The 16743-nt window shown below is 37.0% G+C and overlaps 1 protein-coding gene across 1 annotated transcript in view; it reads left to right on the top strand.

Moving 5' to 3' along the window:
• The first annotated feature begins 822 nt into the window (after positions 1-822).
• The window catches only part of LOC120626156, a 96803-nt gene continuing 80882 nt past the window's right edge, over positions 823-16743 (top strand). The window contains exon 1 of the mRNA XM_039893488.1: positions 823-870. The gene's annotated coding sequence lies outside the window, so the exon portion shown is untranslated. The remainder of the gene's footprint in view (positions 871-16743) is intronic.

The raw sequence follows: 16743 nt of genomic DNA, 5'->3' as shown, positions 1-16743 counted from the left end.
GGCACGAAGGTTACCTCACGATTTTTTCCTTCACCGTTAAAGCAAGTGATATTCAATTGCTCAAATTTTAAAAACGCACTTAACTCCGTAATTTAGCGCCGCGTGCCGGGTATCGAACTCGATCCCCTGAAAAGAAAGCCGACGCCGTATCAACTAGGCTATCACCACTTCCCCCACCCACTCTAATAACAAACTGTATATCAGTCACAGGTGCGGGCGCAGGCGATATTCTCGTGACACCGTTTACAGTTTGTTTAACCCAAAAACCATTTTGTTTTCGTTTTCGTATCACGCTCGTTGCCCACGTTTCGTTTAATATTTAATATTTGTTTGGGCTAAAATATTAAGACTTAATCACTAACTTCGAGACGAAAGTTTACGTATATTAGTACGTGGTTGTTAAACTAAAAAACGGACTATTAATATACGTAAACTATATTTATATACATATATGTATATATAATATTATTAACATTACGTTATTAACCTTCGGTTTTAAAGCGAGTAAAAACGCGAGGAAAAGCTATCTTAGTGCAAGTAAATAAAGAACAAAAAAAAAACAAAATAACTAAACTGTTTAAAAAATAGTTTGGTTATTTTTGTCCCATTTGATATTTCTTTTTAATCTTCTTCATTCTTCTTTGCCCCTGTGTAGCAGAGACGACTTTTTAGTGATAACATGTCATAAGATAATATTCGTTAAAGTCCGCCTACCTTCATTGAAACAGCGCGGTGGGACTACTATTTTGACAGTCCTGTGGCTAGAAGTGGGACATTATTAGGCCGAGGATGAATCTTCTACAATTATTTTCTTTCTTTTTCAGATTCGCTTAACGTCGACTTCACTAATCATTGTCAATATACCCTAAGGTAAGGATTATATAAATATATATACACTAGATTTTTCTTTTATCTATGTATCTTATTATTTTCATAATGAAATATTATTTTAAAATATGAAAGTGAAACAAATGTGCTAAAATTAGTAGGTAATTTATTGACTTTTAAAAATACTTAACACTAAAAAGTAACGAATATATTGCTGATATAATAAGACTAGATAATAGAAAAAATTAAAAAAAAAAACCGACTTCGAGGATAAATGTTATACAAACTAAAAGTAAAAAAAATGATAAAATCAAGCCTGAAAACCATTTTATACAACAAGCTTGTAGTCGCGGAAATTATGCCCTACCATACATAAAAAAAACATCCGAATTGATAACCTCCTCCTTTTTGATGTCGGTTACAAACAGTATAATTGGCGGCCGATTGGCGTGGTTTGCAGCGACCCTGCTTTCTGAGCCCAAGGCCGTGGGTTCGATTCCCACTACTGAAAAATGTTTGTGTGATGAGCATGAATGTTTATCAGTGTCTGGGTGTTTATATGTATTTTCTAAGTATTATGTGTATAATTCATAAAAATATTCATCAGGCATCTTAGTACCCATAACACAAGCTACGCTTTCTTTGGGGCTAGATGGCGATGTGTGTATTGTCGTAGTATATTTATTTATTTATTTATTTAATGTAATTATTATTACCCACTTAGCAACAAGAGCATTAGTATTAGATTTTATATTATTAGAAAATCAATCCGTCGACCATTTCTGCTCTACATTTAGAACGCATACATTTATAATAAAGCTTTTTACCCGGCATGCACCTATCTATATACAAATGAATAAAATTAAAATGATTACCTTTTGTCCTTTTAAGGGTTTCTTGGGCAATCTTCATAATGCAGTTTATACCTAAAGTTGTATTTACCTTTGTGCGGAACCCTTCAGGTGCAAAAAAATAAACAAATATACTTCGAAAATACATAAATCGCGATCTCGCCCCAAAGTAAGCTTAACTTTTTATGAGTATTAAGAATTACTGAGAAATATTTTCATGAATAACATAAAAAAATATTTATAATATACAGATACACATTCAGACACTGAAAAATATTTATGTTCACCACACAAACATTTTCCAGTTGTGGGAATTGAACCTACGGCCTTTGACTCAGACATCAGGATCAATGCCCACTGCGCCAATCGACTGTCCAGCGCGCACCGCTTAGTTTTTGAAATTGCAAATCTATCTGCAGCAGTGGCGTGCACTTCATACATGCACAAAAGCACTGCATACCCAAATTATTGTGTATAAACTCGTATTGGTGGGGATTTTTTCTATTTTATGCCCATGTACCTGCTTTATGCATACCCTGGTCAAAAACCCTGTGCACGCCACTGATCTGCAGGTATAAAACTTTGGTTAAATCCACCATATAGATCTATTTCTGTGGGTGACTGCTCTCAGTTTTTGCTGTCAGTCAACAGATACGCCCTAAGTGGGTGCCAGTGACACCAAGTTTTGTACTCTACACGTTTTTGTACGCACTTTTTTATTATCACTCGTCCTATCGCTTCGTAAAGCCGATATACATATACGTAAGCTTAGTTTAACCGTGCCGTGTGGTGACGGCAGATAAGAAAATACATCATCCTTTCTCTTCCCGGGGGTGTCGTACGAGGCGACTAAGGCTTCGCGAAAGTAGAACAAATAAACACGCATTTATAGTGTTAGTAAGGATGATTGTGTGGAAATAGTAGTGTATTTGAACCAACTGACCTCTGACTTGGTATATACAGGACAATACGCATTAATTTGTGAATAGCGAATGCGCTATACCAGGGGTTCGCAACCTTATTAAGTCAGCGGCGCGGTTACAAGTTAAGAAAATTGTCACGTTCTCGCGCACTATATTAGCTAGTTAAAGTAGATAGGTACTTGTTAGTTAGGCAGGTGACCAAAAAAATAAAACATCCCCATTATGATACTAATAAAACAATAATAAATAACAAATTTTAACAGAGAATTAAGAAGAATAAAACTACCCCAACAATGGGATGGCTAAGTTTGGTGAACTCCACAAATTTATTCAAGCTGTGACACGCTGCAGAAAGACGTATTAAAAGTTACCTTCCTAGATTTTTTGAAGAACTTGAATGAGAATTATATTCAATCCATACCATACGGGTATGTTTCTTTGCGGCATTGTTACCGGAAAGCGAAATTACTGTGCGGCACGTCTTTGTTGGTAGGATTGTGACTAGCCACGGCCGAAGCGACTACACAACGTCTTTATATATAGATATTTTTTGCTGTTTATAGCCTTGCCTTTGTATTGAAGATCTTTAACAGCTCAAAATGCACTGTTTATCAGTACTTTTTCTTCAACTAATCAGTCGTGTGTTATTATGAGAACTTTATTTCGGTCTATAAAAATCCGTGAGATATCTGGACATGATAAAAGCTGGGTTGTTAAAAAAAACAGACACACGAATCTATCCATTTCGATCTCTTGCTACAGTTGTCCCACTTCTGATAAGTATGAATATCTGTAGTTAAATATGTCCAAAAAAGATATAAGTAAGTTTTTCTGTCAAACATTTGTAATAACAACGTAACTCCTATGGGACCTTTTCTCTCCCGTGCGACATGCGACATTATTAAAAACAGTATCAAGTATCAACGAATACTGAGAAAGTAATCATGGAGTTCCCTTGCTTATTTCACATCCCAGCCATGTGTCCAACGCCTCTCCACACTCAAGTGTGTATGGGAGTGCATCCCATTTCGACAAGAGGTCTTGACAACTCCGGTGCACATGTTCACCAAACGACATTCACCTTCAATTATTTACAGTATATGCGTAATAAAAAGTACCTATTTTTACTTACCACTTAAAATTTGTATCTATATTTTTTTTATTCCCCTAAAAGTTAACTGCTACTGTAACTGCAATCTCACCTGGTGGTAACCCGCAGCCCGATCGGTTTTTGCGCGATATCGCACCGGAACGCTAAATCGCTTAAAAGCACGTCTCTGCTGAAGGGATGGTTACTAGCCACGGGCGAAGCCTCCCGTCAGACCAGACAAGAGAAAATTTACCAAATTTCCTCTGCCCGGAAACGAACCCAGGACCAACCACAGCGCTCACCGCTGCGCCAGGGGTTCATTGGTAGTAGGGTATCTGGACTAATAAGGGTGCTTTCAGAACTTATTCTCCTTTCCTTTGTGTGTTTTTGGCACGTCCACGGTATACTTATTATGAAAAGCAGGTACTTTAACGTGATAATCAACCACACCGGCAAGCTAAAATGTGCAATCGTTTTCAAGATTTTACAGCAAAAAAATAAGAATTAGTAAAAAGGAACCTTCCGAGATCTGGTGTCCAATCTAGTAACTTCCAAAAGGTTGCTAACCGCTGTTCTTACTAAAAAACAAATAATATAACAAAATGTTCAATGAAGACGACTGATGCTCAACTTGTCCGAAAATTTACTAAATCAGACAGCAGGATGGACAACGGTTAGCAATTTTCAAAAAATTACACATCGGTTCCAGGCGGCTTGCGTGTCACCCACTATAATTTATATTAAACAACTGGGTATTTTACAGACGGATGAACTGTTGCCAACCAAACAACGACTAAACAAAGGAATTCAAATGTTAACAAATGGTTTTCAAAGAGTAAACAAAAAGAGCGGAGGCAGGGAACAAAAAGTTTAACCCGAAGGTCGGCCGAATCTACGCACCCGGCCGGGCCTAAAGAACGGGCGATCATTTCAAACTCGGCTCGTTGAATCCACTGGGTCAAGTTCAAAATCTAAATGAAACTTTACTTTTTTATTCCAGATGGCTTACTGTTACCATCGCTTTAAGCAGTAACTCAGTTTCCAATAGGGTGCTTTGAAATCAACTTAGCTTATGAAACATCAAGTACATAAATTCAACAGGTAGGACATAAGTAGTTAGAGCCTATTTCGAAGATACATCCTGCCTTCTAGAACCACAACCTATCGTCTCGCCGACCAAAGCGTTTCGTAATAAAGTTAGAAATGTCTCCATAGGCTATATTTACCCCGTTTCCTGTTATCAAAAAGCCGATTAATCGAGTTCACTTGAACGATGTTAGCAAAAACGTCTCCGCTACACCGAATTTGATTCGCAGTGCAGCAATACAATGAAGTTACGGTTCGCGCGGGTGTTTGCGGGGTGTGTGCGGTGGGGTGCGGTGGCGGGGGCGGCAGGTCAATGACGTCCCTCCGTCTGGGGCCCGCGCCTCCGCCCCTCGCCTGAACCAGTTCCCGTCGTGTAGCTCACCGCCATCTCTACCTAGTTTACATTGCAGAGATACTGTACTTACCTGCCAAGCGCCAAGCATTCTTGTTCATCTCGACCAACTCGACCCTATCTGTCTGTTCCAAAGAACAATTAAACGACGAGGCTGTTCAAATTGGTGTTCTCTGAGGCAGCGCTTTTACTGGAAGCATCAAGTACGGTGTCAAATAAGGTTATGAATTTTTTTGCTAAGCATTTACGGACACTGTTAAATAATAAAATATATACTGCGACAATACACACATCGCCATCTAGCCCCAAAGTAAGTGTAGCTTGTGTTATGGATACTAAATGACTGATCAAATATGTTTATGAATAAAATACATAAAAACTTAAAGGTATACAGATAAACCTAGACACTGAAAAACATCCATGTTCCTCACACAAACATTTTCCAGTTGTGGGAATCGAACCCACGGCCTTGGACTCAGAGAGTTCGCGCCAATCAGCCGTCTACCCTAGGTATGTCTAATCTGCTAACACCTTAGCTGTAAACTTAAAGCATAAAGAACATTCACGCCTTTGTTCTTTTTCCTAATACAATTGGGCGGTGACCTCTCCAGGAATTTTACTACTATGTGCGTTTCCGAGTACTTAATACTTATTAAACAGTCCCATTTTGTGTGAAAACTTTATGATTAGTAGAGATATAGATAAGATAACTTCCCTAAACTGTCTGGTTTGTTCAATTAACAGCTCAGCAGTAAAATCACTTTAACAAGTATAAATAACGTTCGAACCAGAGCCATTGGCGCGGGCGCCTCTGTTCGTACTCCTTTAATGGGGCAATCGAAATATCTCTTACGTAAAGTTAAAATCTAAATCTGCAACTCATGCGTAAAATCTACTGTAATCATAGAATTAAGAACGTACAGAATCCTCATTCAGCCATTATTGTATCCAAAAACAGTGGAAACGCCCCGCGCACGTCTCACTTTACACCCGTATGTAACTACCTCACAAACTTTTTTCCCATTGCACATTTTATGGTAAACGCTTAGAACATTAGAGGTAAAATAATTACTATCATCTGCTGAATGGTATGAAGTCACTAGAAGTTTGTTCGAGAGACTATTCTAAAGTGGAGTGTTTTTTGATGCTTCAATATTAGTCGTGTACACGGTTTCTATATGTTCTTAATTCTGTGGTTGTGATGCAAGACGTGGAAGACGAAACTGTTGTCATGCGCTCATCAGATATTACATAATTGTTTTCTCAATTTTATAGATCGATTGAGCCACAAAGATCCAATTGATACACCACATACAATACTTTGCTGCAAATGATACGTTGAATAGTTTCGTCAATCTCTACAAAGAGTCCAAAAAAATTCCTGACTAAAACCACAGGGGAATTTAAAGGGGGTTAAGGCAGAACCTGCGATACACTAAAGTAGTTAAAGCGCAGAACAATCGATTCAGCAATCGCGTATACAAAGCAGGAGATGATTTCGATGTTCGCTCCGAAAGGACAAATAGGAGAGAGAAAGATACGTTATGTTGGCATCCTGTTTGTTAGCATCGTACGATACCTTTCTACTGTCATCTTATCTGCAGATACTCCTATCTAGAAACTTTTGTGACGGTTGCTACGTGGTGGTGAGCTATCATTTCTATACATTCTCGAAACTGTGGTACTGAAAAAAAGATGCGTTTTGTATGAAGACAGGCGCTCGGTAAATTATTGGATTAGTTACGAAATCGGGCAGCTGGAATGATCGCGCGGGCATGCCTACGTATAATACAAATTGTGGCGACCACAGAACTCCCACGGCGAACTGATATCTCTTTAACCACCATTCAAATACCGGTTTAAGATGATATCGGGAGGTTGTGGCGTTGTCAAACTCGTCGCTCGTGCCTCGTGGCGCAACAATCGCTTTCGCAAACCGTTTCATAATGCTATCGGGCGGAATAGTCGAAAGTTTCTTCACGTATTTTTTGTCCGCACAGCTCAACAGCAACAGAGCGACAGAAGATCTTTTTTTTACGCCACTTGCCTTAGGGTCGCTTTTAAAAGTCAACCATGGTTACGTTTATTTCGTTTATAGCATTGATTTGATATGATACAATCGAAACGTTTAATACCGTTTAAATACCTACAACTCGATCGAGTATTCTCGTGGAATAACGATATTGAGTGACATCTATTGGAAATTTTAACAATCAGGTTCCCGCCACCTTCTTGAGCCTCAGAGGCTTCCAAACAACCAAATATGTGTATTGTTGGTCTAGTGAATCATCATCAGGCCGCCAAAGGCCTCCTCTCTCGTAGGGGAGAGGGTTTTAGAGCCTAACATTTTATAAGTATTATTGTGAAATCCGTCCAATTTGGGGCAACATCTCAAAGCTCTAAATCGATTCCGTACGATAATAGGTGTGTTTCCATCAGGTGCGACATTAATCGGACTCTTTTCTAAACTTTTATTGGGAACGGGCAATCAAAAAGTTCACGCGGACGTAGTCGTGGGCATTACTCACCACCCATCAGCTAGTATTTATATAAAACTAGCTGTAGTAGGAACGAAATGTTGTACGGCTACTAGACGTAAACTTCCCTACCGCAACCGCGAGATCGCGCGTAAATTTTAAAGTATCTCCCGAACTGTATGTTCAAATAATATGCTATAATGTGCAAGGGATATCGACACAACGATGTCTGGATAAGAATAATTTCTAAAGATATTGCACATCACAATTATTCATAAGTGATAAGAGGTACCTTACTTATGGCTGTGCTGCCTTTTTTTAAATCTATTAAAGGACCATTTTATTGTAGTATATTGTATAAACGTATGACGAACCGCTTACTCAGTGCACGCAGATAAAGCTGAAATCTAAGCTGAAGTCCCTACCACGCTAGCCGAGTTAGAGGACTCTCAGACGAGCAGGTTTCCTCACGATGTTTTCCTTCACCGTTGAAGCAAGTGATATATAATTGCTTAAAACGCACATAACTCCAAAAAGTTAGTTAGCTATAGCTAAGTATAGACGTAATATATTCGAGAACATCGTATCTGATAAACTGTAAACGGTGTCAGTGTCAACCTTCGCCTATAGTTACGTTGTGACACGTGCAGTGAGGATTGTCACAAGGTCACAGTAGTTTTAGTACAAGATTTTCTCGCTCGCAATTGAGCAGTCGTTTTCGAGTATGGAAATACATAATTATGGGAGTCAAATGGATCTTATTCTTATTTATTTAAAACTTTAAAATTCCTTAAATTCTTTTGCTCGGGCTTTTAACGCAACGTTTGTAAAGAAAAAAATCGTACAGAATTTGCAACTCTGGAGTGAACGACATTAGGTCCATTTCACTTTGATGATGCAGGGTTTAATATACGAAAACGACTCCACTATTGCGAGCGCGCATATCTAGAACTAAGGATACAGACGCCAAGCGAGACGGCTCGACGACCGGACGCAACTCAACAGCCGACGAGGAGTATATTTGTAAGATTATAAGATGCCCTTCGAGATTCACGGCGATATTGCCGTATGACCTCTCCCAAAGACAGCATATACATCTTTACAAATATATTATACAAATAAATAAAATTAACTGTCTGTCATCTGGAAATAACGGCCTCATATTAAGCTCTTTAACGACGCCCTGTCGTAGTGGTCCCGGGGTCGGGCCAATTGGAAAATTTAGAATTTCAGAATTTTTAGTGGTCTGGATTGTTGAGAGGTTCCGGTCGTAGTTAGTTACCATCCTGCTGAAAAAGTCGAGCTGCCTAGTGATGTAGCGTTCCGGACGGATGCGAAATATAAACCGATTAGGGATAAGTATGGGTGTGACATAACTGACATAATACCTAACAGGTTAGCCCACTACCATCTTAGCCTGCACTTTCAGTTACCACCAGATAACATTTTATCCATTTGTTAGACCATATAGTAGAATAAATAAAATATAGTTTAAAATATGATGTAATGATTTTCTGTCGGTATGTCTATGCAAATCTTCAGAATGTGTGAGACTTTATGATTATTTACAAAGTAATATATTTGTATGGAACATTTCACTTGATTGTATGAATGAATGAATGAATACACTTTTATTGTACAACAAAGAAAAATAAGTAGTTACAAAGATATAAATACATATAAAGAGAGTACAATTTGGTGGCCTTATCGCTACATGGCGATTTCTTCCAGGCAACCAATGGCGTAAAAGGAAATAACATAGAAAAGAGATAGGTGGTGCAATAAATAAGATTTAAAATTATACAAATATATAAATAAAATATATATATATATATATATATAAATAATATATATATATATATATAAATATACCTATATATACAAATAAAATATATAACATAAATACCTATGTTGTATTTGAATAATAAGCGGGAAAAGTAAGCTTTCAGTTTTACGCAGAGAATCATGTGATCAAAGTTTAGGTAAACTTGATTATCAATTTATTTATTAATCTTAAATTTCTGTAAACCGTCTTCTTGGGGTCCTGGGTTCGGATCCTGGGTCGGGTCAAGAATCGTTAGGAAATTTCCGGTGCCAACCCTCTTGTCTCGGAGAGCACGTTAAGCCGTTGGTCCCAATTATTATCACTTACTCGTGACTAAAGCCCACCATTCCGCATTGAAGCGGCGTGGTGGTTCTATGAGAGATGCCTGTGCCCAGCAGTTCGTTAAAACGATGCGAATTTCTTTTATATAAAGCACAATATCTGTCCTTTTGTGTGAAGCTCCAATATTAATTAACATATGTGGTATTCAAATATAAAAAAGTGCCAAATCGGAGCGGAAATACCGAGTAAAATTCTTTCCTCTCGCCCGGAGATATCTCCAGAACGAGTTCGTACATGCAGTATTCCAAAAACACATAGTAAGGGTTGAATATAAGCGTAATTAGTACTGTAATAGAAGGTGTTCAGGGTGTAAAAGGTGCGACGTAAACGGTAAGTCCGCTATGAATATTTCATAGTAATAGATAAACAGCGATTTGCATTGCAAAAATATGCATCGCATAATCTTATTCTGCAGTGGAAAGCGAGAGCTTAATTTAAAACCTAAATGAAAAATATCTGAGCGTTTTAACATTTACGTAAAAAAATATTTTATTGAGTTACCCGTAGTAACTCAATTTACAGTACCTTGTGTCGGTTTTTTCTCTACCAACACTTCGTACGGCTAGGAACATGTCCTACAACGTGCTTCTCTGTTTCCATCAACCTGAGAAGTAGGTGTATATAATTAATTAAAAAATTATAATTAATGTTATACCATTATTCTACTAGTCAAGCCGTTTTATTTGATACCCAATAAAACCCAATGAGGGTATAAAAAATGTAATTCACCATATTGTGGAGGCGGCGATCTTGAATTTGAAATCTATTATTTATCATTATATATTCTACAATTCGAGCCGTTTCATTACACAGTATTGAAAAAAATAGCCGTTTGCGAGCTACGATGCCACACACACAAACACACACACACAAACGAGGGTTCGCACTCACAAATACACAGACACGACAAACTTCTACCACCCCGTAGTTTTTGCGTCGACGGTTTTGATATACAAAGAAACATTTTTATTTATTGTTTAAAACTGCGCTGCGTCTGTAATCCTCTTATTGGGAAGATATATAAGATTTTTCATTTGTAAAAAATGCGACCGTAACTGCGGGACACAGCTAACACGGATGGCCCATTTTCAAACGGGAAAGCAAATTGCCCGCTATGCCAAATGACTCCAATGATCCGACGATCGTTAATTAAATGCGGATGCCGAGATATCGCTGACAAAGTTCAAGGTTCAACCTTGCGCCGCTCTTGTTTGTTTACTCCTACATATTATACAATGAAGGTCTATTAAAGCGGCAAATAAAACTCTTGGTGAATAGGCATTTTATATTCTGCACTAGCCACACACATTCTTCGCCCGATTTTATTACAGTTTTTTACAAACCTCGTGGAAACCGTTAGTTTTCCTGGGATAAAAAGTCCTTTAAACTAACTGTATGGCAATAACGAAGTGGAGTTAAGTAAGTTACGGCTTAAAGGAATGACAAACAGACAAACACACTTTCGTATTTATGATATAAGTGAACCTCATTGGTATATATAGCCTGACATCGGGGTTAATTTAGTCGGGTATCGTTCGTTGACAGTTATACACGTTTCTTGATGTTTGGAATTCGTGTAGTTTTAGTATTACCTTTTGATAGAAAGAAAGTGTACTATTGTACTCCAATAAATACTTAACAGTTGTGCGTTGTTTTGTACTGGTTATGGTTTTGGCTTTTCAAAAATTTTGTCTTTGCCGAGTGGCGTGCAACGGCCTGCGCTGTTCGTTAAATGGTGCCAGCAGCGTCTCACGAGAGCCAGTCCTAAACAGTTACTCGTGTGTTGTCAGCTTGTCTGTTACTCGGTATTTTTAGAAGCTGTTTAGTGTGATGTTTGACTTTAATATCGTAGTGTAGGCCGATATAACTTTTATGATAAACATTAGGTATAACTAAAATACAAATTGCCTGCGTAGGTAAGCCTAAGGTAAATTATTTTATAAATAATATTTATCAGGCTTCCAGATAATAGCATCTGAAGAATCGATCGTGTGGTTTCTTGGATGGGATACAGTTTACTTTTTTTCTTGCTATACGTTCGCAACAATTTTGGGATAATCTTTTCATCTTCGGAAGTGCCCATACCAAACTATGGTTTTCATTTATGGTTTCCCATTGAATATATAGGCGTATATATTTTGAATATCGCTAAAAATCCTATCCAATATACCTATCCTTTAATAATAAACAAATAAATCTGTGATTTACAAAAAAACTGCTCATATAATACGATTAATTACTATTATATGTCTGTGTCAAGTGTGTCTGTTTTCCAGGTTTATATTTTGAACGAATTAAACTGGACTTAAAATGCGGCATATTTTTTTTAAAATTCCCTTTGTGGTTAAAATAGGGGTTAAAAGATTGTAGAGAGATACTAATACCTATTATAATTACGAAAGTGTTGTTTGTTTGTACTTATTTCATGCGCTAACTAAGAAACCAATTAACTAGATTTTTGACATAGGTTAAGTTGAAAGGTCGAAGAGTAATATAGGTTACTTGTCGACCTATCCCAGCAAAAACAAACTGTTCCCACGGGATTTGTAGAAAACCGTAATGCACGCGAGCAAAGAACGATAGCAACAGCTAGTTAAGTAAGAAAAAACTACACCATCGTTTCTGTACTGTATACTATATTTATTTCACGGCAGTTAAATTACGGTAAAACCTGGTAATATTCTATATAGAAGTAGCTTTTGTCCGCGGCTTCGCTTACGTTAAATTGAATTTTTGATTTGGTAAATTTTAAATAAAAAGTTTCAAAAAATGTCTTGCTGTTAATAGAAAAAATTGAACGTAAATTACTTATAAAATCAGAAACTTTCATACAAATTTTCATCCCCAATTTGATGCCTTTGGAGATGGAATTTTTAAAAACACGAAAACCCAAAATTAAAAGTTTCATGGAATTAACTTTAAAAATTAATTGACTTTTATCCCCCATTTAACACTCTTACGGATTCCTACATTGTAATAACTGTCTGTGTGCAAAATTTGAGCCCGTACCACCAAGTGGTTAGAGCTGTAGTGGTTGATAGATCAGTCAGTCAGTCACCTTTGCCTTTTATATATATAGATAAAACTGTAGATGAGGGACAAAAGCGGAAGTGAAAAACTAGCTATTTAATAACCAGCTTCAAGGCGGGTGGGTTTGTGCGAGGCGTAAAAAGCACCAAGTCACGGTAATGAAGCACGGCGGGTATGAACCCGGAAGGATAACTCGTTTACAGAGACGTCCCTGTAACGGGCTGCAACGGTAACCTGTGTATTTTCCATCGCGGCCTGCACTAATGACGTATGTGAACACCACTTTACAATGATTGCGTCTTTGTAAGTCGTTTACCTAATTTTTCTCTGTTCTGGCAGACTTTGGCCGTGGCTAGTTACCGCCCTACCGACAAAGACGCTAAGCTATTTAGCGTTTCAGTACGATGAGAATCTTGAGATAAAGATTCTTGAGTAGAAAACGATTAGAGATATGGGTTTAATGTAGCTGATATACCCCGAACAGGAAAGCCCGTTACCATTTTGGACTGCATTTGCTAACCAGCCGGTGAAATTGCAGTCAAGGGCTAACTTATAGTGGAATAAATAAAAAATATTCATAACAGGAACATTCCGATACAATACGGCTCTTTTTTAGATGTTGTATTGAAAAAAGACTGATCTTTAAACTAAACCAAGTAATTGGTAAATCCTAAAGTAATAACCAAGGAAAAAAAAACGGAAAACCAAAAACCGCAGGGCATGCTAGGAACACGTTCTAAAAAGTGCCGCTTTGTGTTCATCAACATGAATCGTAGGTGGTAAGCCTCTTGAGCCAGTAGTAAAAATACAGGCAACCACGCCCTTCGGACCTTCTCTTCACTCTTCCCTGTAGAAAAGGACAGAACTATTTCAATAACTCTCAATTTAGTCTCGTTTAATGATTTGTGTATAATTGGCACGTTTGCCACCGTGTCTGACAGCAAACAGGCGCTAAAAATATACATTCTTATTGGAAATCTAGACAATGTTAGCTCATTCCACGCTTGAGTTTTCTCTGGAAACTTGACTGCCACGTTCCGTAAGCATGCTTCTGTAGTTCTGCTAACTCTATATTGATTGCAACTCTTATGATGTAAGCAATCCTTTCGTTTATTTAGTCTGAACTTAACTTTTAAATTGTTAAGAAAATAATAAAAACACACCCACATAAAGAAAATCTCATTCTATTATGTTTGTTTTCATTTTTATAATGACGGTCGATTGGCGCAGTAGGCAGAGTGACCCTGCTTTCTGAGTACGAGGCCGTGGATTCGATTCCCACAACTGGAAAATGTTTCTGTGATAAACATGAATGTTTTTCAGTGCCTGGATGTTTATCTGTATTTTATAAGTATTTATAAATATTATTCTTAAAATTATTCACCAGTCATCTTAGTACCCAAAACACAAGCTACGCTTACTTTGGGGCTATATGACGATGTGTGTATTGTCGTAGTATATTTATTTATTTATTTAATAATTGTTTCTTCACATTAAAAAGTAAAGAAACAATTATTTACATTACTAGACAAGTTAGGATAAATGGAGTGTAGAACGGATAAATGGCTCAATGACAAAGGCGGTTAAAAGCAATAAAATCCGAATGTGTGTTCGTTTGTTAGTTTGTTTGCCCTTACTTTACTCCCTAAATAAGATTTTGTAATAGAGTTACTTTAAAGGATGGAGAATTACATAGGCTTTTTCCTATCCCCGGAAAGCAAACGGTTCACACGGGAATAGCTAAGTATTTATGTTATAAATTACAATATGTGCTGTTCATTCGGAGAGTAAAGATTCTTGCTGACTTTGTAGAATCCCTTTTCCGACCCCGTGAAAGACAAAGATAACTGCGATATTTGAATGCTTTTGAAAAACTAATTATAAGTAGTAATTTTATTTCAAACCAGCTTATAAAGCTAACTCCTTTAAAGCACGTAATCATCGAACTAACTTCTCATCGAGACTTTTTCAACAAAAAAAAGTATGGGGTACCCACACCCAATCAGATAGAGCCTAATCAGATGCCAGCGAGTGCTTATAAATCGATTTCAAAACATGAATCGTAGACAAAGACACATTAGAAAAAAATCAAGATACTTAATAAAATTAAATACAAGCTTGTAATGCAATCATTTGTACCTATATGTCATTTAATGATCTACGACACGATAACTATACGACATTCTGGTCATTTTTTGTGTATATACGATTATTTATGACAAGGTTGATTGGAAGCATCCGGCTCTGCTTTCATCTCTCACAAGATAGAAAAATGAATTTTAAAATTTAAAATGTAAATTGTTGATGTTGGAAAAGAGCAACTGCTGAGTTTCTTGCCGGCCTCTTCTCTGTAGAATCTTCCTTCCGAACCGGTGGTAGAGTCACTACAAACAGACAGACTTGAATAAATGAATTGTGAATTTTTTGAATTTTTTAAACTCTTTTGTAATCATCCTCATCTTTATCGATATCCAATTGCTGAGCTCATATTATCTCTCATAGGAGAGCTAGACCCTCCGCGCTGCTAGCTAAGTAACTTAGCCTACCCAAAGAGCCCCACGAGTTCATACGCGGATATGGTCTGAGGTCAATGCTTCTCCTTGATGGGGTGTTCACCTCGATCGACCTTTACGACACGGCCTTACGAAAATAAAACAAGCACGGATATTGCTCCGATACGCGATACCAATCCATGATTTCAATATGTAGATAAAAGTAGTTACTTTAAAATAATAAAATCAAGTCCATAATTTTTTTTGAAGTTATACTTCTTTTGGCGCGACCGAGAAAAATTATGAGAATGAATTTTTACGATGCGCACACCGACGCCTGAATTCTACATCGTAAAATTAGTTGTAGGTGGCATGAAAATCGATAACTATGTTCAAGTTGTATATTCTAGCATTTTTATATTTAGAACACGTGTTTCGTAACAGTACAAACAGTGTGAATAAATAAATATTATTACGTTAATAAAACCTTTTTTATTTAAATAAAATCTTTTTGATTAATTTTAATATTTATCGTTAATCGCTACTGCATTTTAGTTATTTTTTTCCATACGCCAAAGAAGTATAACTTCTAACGCGTGTACATAAGTATACACACTCTTTTTTTTAAATATCGCCCTTCTATATCCTGTGTTATGCACCTGATAATATGAATTTTATTAAAACATCACTCGCTTCAACGGTGAAGGAAAACATCGTAAGGAAAACTGCATGCCTGAGAGTTCACAATAATGTTTTCAAACTTGTATGGACTCCACCAATCCGCACTGGGTAAGCGACTACGGCCTCAACCACTTCTCATTGAGTAGACCCGTGCCCTGTAGTGGGCTGGTAATGAGTTGATATAATGAAGATGATGAACATTAGCGCGTTCTTTTTTAAATTATATGGATGTGTGGTCTAGACTTTATTTGGGATTCATTTTGATTTCAAGGACATTGATTTGGTTTACATTTTCCAGAAACTAAAATTAATATTATGTATATTAATTATACATAATGAAAGTGTTTTCTACTTAATTTAACTGTAGCATTTTTAATGATTTAATTTTAAACTTAAGTGCCCATTCTCGTATATAAAAGCTTAAGGGTGTTGGTTTTAGCGATAAGGCCGCGAAATAAAAACGTTCTTCAATTTGTCGTTTGCATGTTAATATTGTCTGTTTTTCTCGGTGTGCAATAAAGCATTTTTTTTTATATTACACAGTAATGGAATAGCGTTTTATAGTTATAATTGGACTAGATATAGTTTATATGTGACATAGTAGAATCTTGAAAAAATTCATGGTGCCGGTTGGTAAGGTGCAAAGATCAATCATGTGTACGGAGTTTGATGGGATTATGTGTTAAAATAGGTCTAATATAATAAATAACCTATCTTTGGTTGAGCATTTAACACACACAGTATTCCGAAAAACAACACAGACAAA

Source organism: Pararge aegeria, chromosome 9 (genome assembly GCF_905163445.1).
Source record: "Pararge aegeria chromosome 9, ilParAegt1.1, whole genome shotgun sequence".
Classification (NCBI taxonomy): domain Eukaryota; kingdom Metazoa; phylum Arthropoda; class Insecta; order Lepidoptera; family Nymphalidae; genus Pararge; species Pararge aegeria.
Note: the sequence above shows the minus strand (reverse complement) of the source record. Positions and strands in the feature narration are given on the sequence as shown.